The sequence below is a fragment of the Lactuca serriola genome, chromosome 6, assembly GCF_051521515.1.
Source record: "Lactuca serriola cultivar US96UC23 chromosome 6, Lser_US96UC23_V15, whole genome shotgun sequence".
NCBI lineage: Eukaryota > Viridiplantae > Streptophyta > Magnoliopsida > Asterales > Asteraceae > Lactuca > Lactuca serriola.
The window spans coordinates 57,965,056-57,975,258 of record NC_136413.1 but is presented as its reverse complement, the minus strand read 5'-3'; the positions used below and the strand labels follow the sequence as shown (position 1 = coordinate 57,975,258).

At 38.3% G+C, this 10,203-nt stretch overlaps 1 pseudogene; it reads right to left on the bottom strand.

The window, feature by feature from the left end:
* Positions 1 to 7,092: 7,092 nt before the first annotated feature.
* Positions 7,093 to 8,743, bottom strand: LOC145058557 (UPF0481 protein At3g47200 pseudogene; annotated as a pseudogene).
* Between the last annotated feature and the right edge of the window lie 1,460 nt (positions 8,744 to 10,203).

Here is a 10,203-nt window from a genome sequence, read left to right as displayed (position 1 = left end):
CTTTCCATGCAGCCTCTGATGCTCAGCCTTGACCATCCTGCATGTTAAGCACCTTTCAACATACCAGTCTATCTCCCTCTTCATACACGACCACCAATAACTCAATATCTAATCCCGATACATCTTGGTGACTCACAGGTGTATAGAAAAGTGAGACTTATGAGCCTCCTCCGACACAATCTACCTGACCCCACCAAAAACTAGAACCCAAACCCGACCACACCGGGTCAATAACCCTCAACTATCCGTAAAAAACCTGTTGATCTCACCCCTGATCCTTTCCTTTTTCCAGTTCTATTTACAAACTCCCTATTCCTGTGCCTCTCTGATCAATCCCAAAAGTAGAGAATCAACAAATATCCTCATACACATCTCCCCAAATGAAGACCTAACCGAATTACGGCTCAAAGCATTCGCTACCACATTCGCTTTACCCGGATAGGAAAGGATCTCGCAATTATAATCCTTGACCACGTCCAGCCACCTGCACTGCCTCAAGTTCAGGTTCGGCTAATCCATAAAATATCTCAAACTGTTGTGATCTGTGTAGACAGTACAACGGACCTCATATACATAATGTTTCCAAATCTTGAGGGCAAACACCACTACCCCCAACTCCAGGTCATGTGTGGGATATCGCGTCTCATGCGAATTTAACTGCTTCAAAGCATAAGCAATCACCCGTCCTCTATGAATAAGGACCGCCTCCAAACAAGTGATGGATGCTTCATAGAATACCACAAAATCCTCGACTCCCTCTAGGAGGTTAATACCGGGGCCTTACATAACCTCAGCTGAAGAGTCTCAAATAATGACTACTGCTCAGGCCCCCATAAAAAATCCACCCCCTTCCTCGTCAGACGAGTGAGGGGTACCACAATCTTGGAGAAGTCCTGAATAAGCCTTTGATAGTACCCTGCCAAAACCAAGAAGCTCCTGATCTTAGAGGGAGATTTCAGAATCTCCCACTGCATCACCTCCTCGATCTTGGTCGGATCGACCAAAATATCATTTTGGATAACGAGGTGCCCAAGGAACTGGACCTCTCGTAACCAAAACTCTCACTTCGAGATCTTGGCATAAAGTCAGTGTTTCCTTAAACCCCAGAAGCTCTCGAACGTGCTCCTCATGATGCTCTCTGGTCGTGAAATACACCAACACATCATCAATAAAAACAATGATAGATCGGTCAAGCATTGGCCTGCAAATCTGATTAATCAAATCCATGAAGACAGCAGGCGCATTGGTGATCCCAAATGGCATCACCACAAACTCGTAATGCCCATAACAAGTCTGGAACGCGGTCTTCTCCATGTCCTCCTCTCTCATTCTCACCTGATGATACCCCGATCTCAGATCTATCTTAGAGAACCAAGATGAACCCTACAACTGATTAAAGAGGTCATAAATCCATACAAGGGGATAACTATTCTTCATCGTTAACTTGTTCAACTCCGATAATCAATGCACATTCGGTGTGAACCATCCTTCTTCTTGACGAATAGTATCCACGCTCCCTATGAAGAACTGCTCGGTCTAATGAACTACTTGCCTAGCAGCTCTTGGAGCTGAGATGACAACTCCTGCATCTCAGGTGGTGCCAAGTGGTACGTCGCCTTGGCAATCGGGGCCGCACCTAGCACAAGATCAACCATGAAATCAACCTGCCTCTCAGGAGGCACATAGGGTAACTCCTCTAGGAAAACATCAGTAAACTCCCTGACCACTGGTACCTATGAAACTAAAGTCTGCTCCCCAACTTGAGTATCAACCACATAAGCCAGATAACCTGCACACCCATGCTGAATATATTGTCCAGTCGTGGCTGCTGAACAAAACCGTGAACCAACCCTCGTGCCCTCTCTATAGATAACAAGTTCTCCCCCACTTGGGATTCACTCGCTGGCCCTCGCAATCAATCATGGAACCATACCTACTCAGCCAATGCACACCCACTATCACGTATACATCCCCTATGGGCATAGGGATTAGATGAATCCGATAAGGCACCCCGAAGATCTCGAATACATAACCCTAATACATTGCAGATGTAGAAACATTGTGTTTATTGGCGATAGAAATGTGTTTTTTGGTGATAGAAACCCACAACCGACACTCTAACTCCCCAATACGCATATCAAACTCCTAATTGAAAGATCGAGATACAATGGACCGACTCGCACCCGAGTCAAATAACACAAGAGCAGGCAAAAAGTTCACTAAGAATGTACCTATTAGAAGCATATACATGAGCATAATATAAAACATAATCAACAGAATAATAAATAGAAACATACGAGTCACAACATATGGTGCTCTTCTGTCCACCTTGGTAGTGAGCTAAAAATCACAACATGAACCCTCAGGGGATCTGCCTTCCCATGACACCTATCAGTGATCCTCAAAGTAGTTCGCATCGGGGCCTGCGCTGGCTTGGCATCAAGCAATGGACAATTGACCTACATATGGCCAACCTGATCACAATTATAGCAAATCCTAGTACTCGGAACTGGGCCAGCTGACGACAATCCCTCACATAGTGCCCCTCATTGCCACATTTGAGGCATACACCGACAGATCAACAAGCCTCCTCACGAATCTTGCCACACTTCCCACAAGTGCAGCCCCTTTAACACCCAGATCTAGTATTAGCGACCTTAAACCACTTCGGTGCTGGCTACGACTGTGTCGGGGCCTGTCTCAGCTCCCTCGTCTGGAGCTCCATCTTAATCTCCTACGGCCTGGAGGCCTCCTAAAACTCCAACAATAAACCATAACACTGAATGGATACAAAATGCCTGATATCCATCTTGATCCTAGTCAAGTAGTGGGTCATCTGAGCTTGCTTAGAAGCACCAAACTCAAGACAAAACATGTCTTCCTGTGTAAACATCTTGGTGAACTCGGTTACCGACTCAGTCCTATGTCTCAAATCCAAGTACTCCTGGGCCAACCTCTCAAGCTCCACCAGCGGCACATATTTAGAACATAACATCTCCGAGAACTGCTCCCAAGTCACAACAACCTTCTTCTCAGAAGAATGTGAGTTAGTAACAAGTCTCAACCAATCCTTCTCTCTGGACCGCAAAAGGTTCAGAGTGCACTTGACCTTCTGGTCAGTTGGGCAAGAGCAAGTGAAAAGCACCCCTTGATGCCAACGACCATCTCATGACTATGATCGGATCCTGAAATCCATCAAATGTCGGGGGCTTCATATTGTAGAACGCCCGATACTGGAAGTCTTCCCAGCGCCAATCCAGACAGCAGTAACGGCTGCGGTGGCTGCAGCAGTAGCCTCAGACATTTCAGCATAACACTCATCAAAGTACTCCACCATGGTGGTCTTGATAGACCCAAACATCTTTGGTAACTGCACTCGAAAGAGGGAAACAACCTCCTCCTGCATGATCTCCCTAACCTGCTCCTCAGACAAAGCTGGCCTATCTTGGCCACCTACTCCCGATCCCGGTCCGGATCCTGTCTCAAATCGTCTCGTCATCACCATACTGAAAATAAACCAGGGAGATATTAGATCAAACACATATTATACTAGGGAAACCAACTACCAATAAAGCCCTAAGGGTTGTGACTTCCCTGCTACGCGTACGGGTCCTGTGCTTCCAATAGTACAGACTCATACTGCCTTTCACACCTACCCTTATTTGTCTGAGAGGATAATCACAACAACCCTAACAATACTCACTAATTACATATATACTCTATCCTCACTTCCTAGCGGAAGGCTAAACATTACGAAACTGGCTAGCTGACCCCACACAACTCATCCATGAAACTTCCACCAACCTTGCAACACTTGTGTATGCTAATCATATATAACGTTGGATCCTATAGACAGTCGAATACTTGATTCTACCTTAAGCCCTTCATCAAACAAGAACAGGAAATAAGGCTAATCCAAACGTTCTCAGGCTATAAAATCTTAGTTATGTACAACTATGATGCTTACACTAAGCCACTACAGTTATGATGCCAATTCCATATAAAGAAGGACCCAAGGCTATCAGGCATCATATAATCATGCAATAATATCATGCAATTCTTGAAGATCCCTAGCCTATCACCACCCTGTTGTTCTAACATATCACAATATCAAATTACAATGTGGTAATTCGGGATCTACTTGTTGGCTCTGACTGATCGTACACATCGCATCTTCTTTGACTATTTTGAAAACAATTTGAAAATCATTTTTAAAATCTTTTTCCTTAGTTTGAGACTGGATTCAAACGAGTGTTCCTCCAATTCACTCAAACCAAGGCTTTGATACCAACTTGTAATATCCATAAAATCACAAGAAATTCAAACTTTTAAAATCAACCCAAATTCATAAATTGTTTACAAATCGTAGTTTTCAAAACATTTCAAACATCAGAGTCTCCCAAAATCAGACGTCATAAACAAGAGGATATGTACGGTCACGCCTTCACCTTCCCGAGGTCATCTGAAGTACCTGAAACACAACCTAAAGCTATAAGCCAATGCTTAGTGAGTTCTCCCAAAGTGCCACCACATAAACATAAACATAATATCAGAAAACATGTATACAGAGCCTTTAGCCTGATTGGAAGGCCGCATCGGCCTACAGACTATCTGGAACATTCACAGAACCTTCATCATGACTGGAATGCCTTACCGGGTCTTCAACATATCTGGACCATTCTCTGGGCCTTCGGCCTGACTGGTATGCTACTCAGGCCTACAGTCTCTTGGCCTTCATTCTGCATTGGTCTGCCTCAACCCAACCACACATAACATGTCGACATATACATAACAGATACACATACATATAACCATTCAACATACAATCATACAAATTACTAAGCATAGCATCATCCTATATATCAGTATACCGATCCAACAGATCACTACAGCACAATAACATACTATCACATAACAAGATATCTAATCCAATAGGCTGGCCTTGGTACCTTCGACCCGCATGTACAGTGATGAAAACTCACATCACAAATTGGACAAAAGTTGATGAGGTCTCGACTCCGAATCTCAACTCTAATCGACACCTATTCCAACAAATGACCAATATCAATCAAAATCCCAAAATACTCAAAATACCCTTAAGGTCAAACTTAGTCAAAGTCAAAGTCAAACTGGTCAAACCAATTGAGTCAACTGAGTCAACCCAGCCGAGCCAACTCATAGACTGAGTACGCAGGACGTACTCTGAAGGTATGCTCGCTATACTCTTATATTGACCACCATCGGGGTGATTGACCTCATATGTAGGGCATACTCCCAGAAGTCCAAAACTCTTATTAAGTTCTTAATGGCTTAAGCACTCATGTTTATTTTTCAAATCCATGGCTAAAATACCCTCAAGAGTCATAAAGTTTCCAACTTTATGACTTTGCTTGTCCATTAGGTGCTTAACTCAACTTCTTAATCCATTAAGACCTTCTAAATGATGCATGAAGCAAAACCAACCACTTAATCCCATTTTTATGACTCAAGACCCTTCCAAGGGTCTGAAAGGACAACTTAAGGGGTCAAGAACATGCTATGTTTATGAATCATCATTTTGGGACCAAAATGTGACTTTAAAGAGAAAAAAACCTAGATCTACAAGATGGAGCGGTAAAGATGCAAGCTCTATACCTTCAAGATATTGCAAACTAAGAAGAAATCCCAGATCTAAAGTGCTCTCAACTCTAAGATCTTCTCACCACGTTCTTCTCTTTTTAAAACCACTCCAAAATTCTCTTAAAGTCCCAAAATTTGGTCTCTCTTGCTCTAGGGTTACATGAGGGTCAAATCATAGACAGAGGTTGGATAAAAAGAGGATATGAGTCCATAAGGTTCCTTAAATATGAGCCAAAGCCCTAAAACTAGGGTTTGCATGTATTCCAAGTACGCCTTGCGTATGAAGTGTACCCCCAATGTACTAAGGTGTGCGTTAGTACATTTAGCGTACACACGTATGCACAACATACTCATCCAATTCCTAATCTTTTACCAAAATGCCACTATAGGCCCCCTTTCCGCTCTTTCTTAACTTAGGGACCCTAAATGCAATATAATAAAATTATAGAGTCCAAAATTAGAAGTACATCATAATCGGGATGTTACAATGTACAGTGGCGTCTCGTTAATTTTGAGGCCTTATGCGAAAAGTAAAATTGGGCCCCTAAATATAATTTATTTTTATGTATAAGCAATATTCATTAATACTACAATAAGTCGATAATTGTTAGAAACATCGTTGTCCCTCAACTCTTCATCTAAATACTCTTTAATGTATTCTTCTTAATATATATGATTTCCAAGATTTTAAGTATCGCGTGTGACATTGTAGTCTGTAAGTAGAACTTTAACAATTTCAAAGTTGGGAAATTTTTTTCTACAGACGCAGCGATTACTAGAATAGCTAGCAAAACTTTATATACATTAATTTTATTAGAAAACAATTGACTTTTTTCATATATTTTAAAACATATATGGGGTTAGTAGTTTCAATCAATATGAACCCATCAACTAGATTTAACTCAAGATAAAGTTCATTGGCGTCAATATTTACCATACATAAGTATGGCTTTAAGACGACTACAATAGAACTTAATATATTTGTCATCAAATTTCTTAAATATTGTTTGGAAGCAAACAACCACTTTTTTCATAAATATTGTATTGTTCACATATTGTTTTAGGAGAAGTCATCGCTTGAAATTGAAACAATCGAAGACACAAGCCACACAATAACTTCATCAATTTTGAAATTGAGACACAACTCGTGAGCATTGAATTTTTAGAAAATTGATTCTAGTATCTAAAATTGAAGACCAAAAGCAATTCTTAAATTTTAAATTTTGAAACTTACAATTTTGAATTAGATGGTGCACTAATTTTAAATTAATTAGTTAATCAATAATCAAACTCGCACACCCTTAACTAACTTTGACATGGCGATGTTACATTTAAATCAATTTTGTTTTTAGGCTTGGATTACTAAATTATTATAACGAATAGCATGTAAAAACTGATCCCCTCCACGATGTGGGCCCTATGCGATGCCTAGCTCCCACACCCTTAAAGACTCCCCTAAGCATGCAAATACCATTAAGAAAAGGCTAACCAAGTTAAATGTAGCAAGGGTGTTATATACAAACATGTCAATGAAACTTACAACCTATGGAAAAAATGTTGAAACTAATACATATAAATGAATTTATTACAAATATAAGTTCAATCTTAAAACTACAACATTATTACATCAATCGCCGCCTTCACACCACCCATCCTTACTCTTTCTGAGGGTTATAATACTGATAGACAGTATAAATTGTTTGCAAAGCCGCAAGAGAAAGCAACAAAAAGGCCGCAAATGCCGAAATTGCAGCCCATGGGCTCTCAAAATACGTATGCTTAAACCCAGCCACATGCACATGCCACCCATTCCTGCAATACTCGTTTACTTCAACAAACAAGCCCAACAAGTAATTGTTTTTTATATCAAAAGCTACATCTTTCCCAACACTTTTGAAGAATTTCGCTATCTCTTTATCTGTACCAAAATAATTCTCAATAATCTTGCCTTCCGAAAGTAAACCCACGTCAGTCGAGGTGTGCATTAGACATCCCATGAACACAACGTAAGTTGTAATATGTTTCCTGCAGTGAAAATAACACTGCTCGAAAGCAACACAATTCAAAAAGAACGAACTGTAAAAATCGTCCATGTTTATTTGAGGAATCAAAAGAACACCATTTCGGAACTCAATGTCCAAGAAGCTATCGGGTTCATGACTTGCCATAAACTTAACCCCAGCGATCTTGAGTTTGGTTGCTGGCTGGATAAGTTTAAGGGACGAGGTTTTGGACCTGTCAGGGTTATTTTCTGTAGAGTTTATAAAACTTTTTCGGAAAAAATCTAGTAAATGTTTTCCTTCAAGATTCTTGAGTTTATTTAGTACCCTTTTTGGCCTATCAACTGTGTAATTGAAAAACTCAAGGATTAAAGTTGAAAGTGTGCGATCATCGGGTTTAGACACATCTTTAGATGCATCAAACAGCTTTTGGAGAACAAAAAATGGGATTTGGTTCTCAATTCTCAAAAGATCTCTCATTAAAAATGGCGACACCCAAACCATTCTGAAAATGGGATCATCTTTATCAGTCACAACCAACTTTCCAACTTTTCGGAACAATTCAATCAAGAAAAACCCATCAAGCACCATCATTTTAGCAAGATCATTGGCGGAAAACTGATCAATAGATTCTGAGTAGCTTTGTCGAATTTGATCCTGCATTGACATTACGATTCCCAAGAAAAAATCAATTGGCTTACCTGTTCTTTCGATCAAATCTTTCAGGTACCTCCATTTATGCTCTTGGATCATCTCAAGATCTTTGTTTCCATGGTGATATGGGCCGATTGAGACGATTCGAGGTTGATATGCCTCCTTGTTGATCTCGAATAGACTCTGTGGGACTCTGAATATGCAACAAGAGTCCTTTCCAGCTGATTTGTGTAGTAATTTTGGTGATTCTTCCATTTGGGTGTTCATGAGCTTCACCTCTTCAGCTATTGTGATAACATGATTTTGATTCATCTTGTTCGTGTGGGATGTTTACAGGTGAATGATTGGATGTGATTAAAGGATGGATATGTGAAGAACTTGAGTCGAAAAAGGTCAAAAGCTTAGGGTTTTCGTTGTTGATTCTGTGTAGTTTCCTTCCGACCATTACATAAGAACAAGTGGAAGAATAAATCAATGAAAGAGACGAAGACTTTTGCCGCGTGGGGTCCCAAATCTATAAAATATTTCAAACTGGCAATTTGTAGATGTTAATTCCGAGGAATAGTCATTGATATTTTTTAGTTTATTTATAAATTAAAATTTTCAATAATACTCGAATTGTTGAATTTGTAATCATGAAAAATCATTAATATTATCATTTTTTGTGTGTTCGTTATTAAAGACTTTTAACTACTAGTTACGATCATTGTCATAAAGAATTTTAATATAAATATATCATTTTATTTAAACCGTATAGACGCATCATTTTAGTTATATAAAAGAACTTTTTTTTCCCGCTTAAACTACATATATCAACTTACATAATTTTGGTAGAACCAAAATGGAGTTATATCCCAATTTTAATACATGTGATTGCTATACACCAGTTAAACTTTTTGGGTATCTTTAAATATTATTAAAAAATACCCTTAATTCATCAATGGGAAGAGGTAATCCGCCACCCTTTTGTTTATCCCCTCCCCATGATTTGACATATGACACACACATAAATTTATAAAAACCTTCAAATAAAATACAACAAATTAATAGTGATATATAAAATATAAGTTATTTTTGTAAAATTAAAAATTGAAATAGTTAAAACGGTAAATATTTAAAAAAAACATTTTATATATATATATATATATATATATATATATATATATATATATATATATATATATATATGAATAAAAAACGTTTTGATTTGACATAAAGTAAGGGGGGGGGGGGATTTAATAGACCCTTCATCAATGAAGCAATCAGGGTCTTTCATTATATTTCAATTTTATGATTTCCACCGTTAGATCAATTTGCTGACATCATCTTTCCAAAATATAATCTAAACATTTAATTATAGAATATTTAAATTTAGCAATTACATTTCAAACATAATTATATTTAATTATAAAATCTATAAATACTTTCTAAAATATATTTCACAATTCGAACACAATTACATTTAATTATAAAATTTTTAAAATCAACAATTATGTTATCGATTAAAGCATATCATTCTATTTATATATATATATATATATATATATATATATATATATATATATATATATATATATATCAGTTTCTCCATAAATCTGACCAAAAAACATGAATAACCGCACCATCTTTCTCCTCTATTTTTCTCTCTTAAACTATAATTCCCTAATACTCTTCATCCTCATATCAATTGTCGTGCTTCAATTGATGCTTTGTTTGTTCATAACAGAATGTAGCACCATATGTTGGTTCCTTTTTGCTCATGTATTCTTAGAATTTGCGTATTGCCTCTTCCTTGCATCTCCAATTATCACACCTCTATTTTGCTTCACACAAATCTCTACAAATTGAATCATGCATCTCCTTCAAGACATCTTTTGACGAATCTATGTCATCATTAACCCTAATTAATATTGTTCATAATTTAACTCCA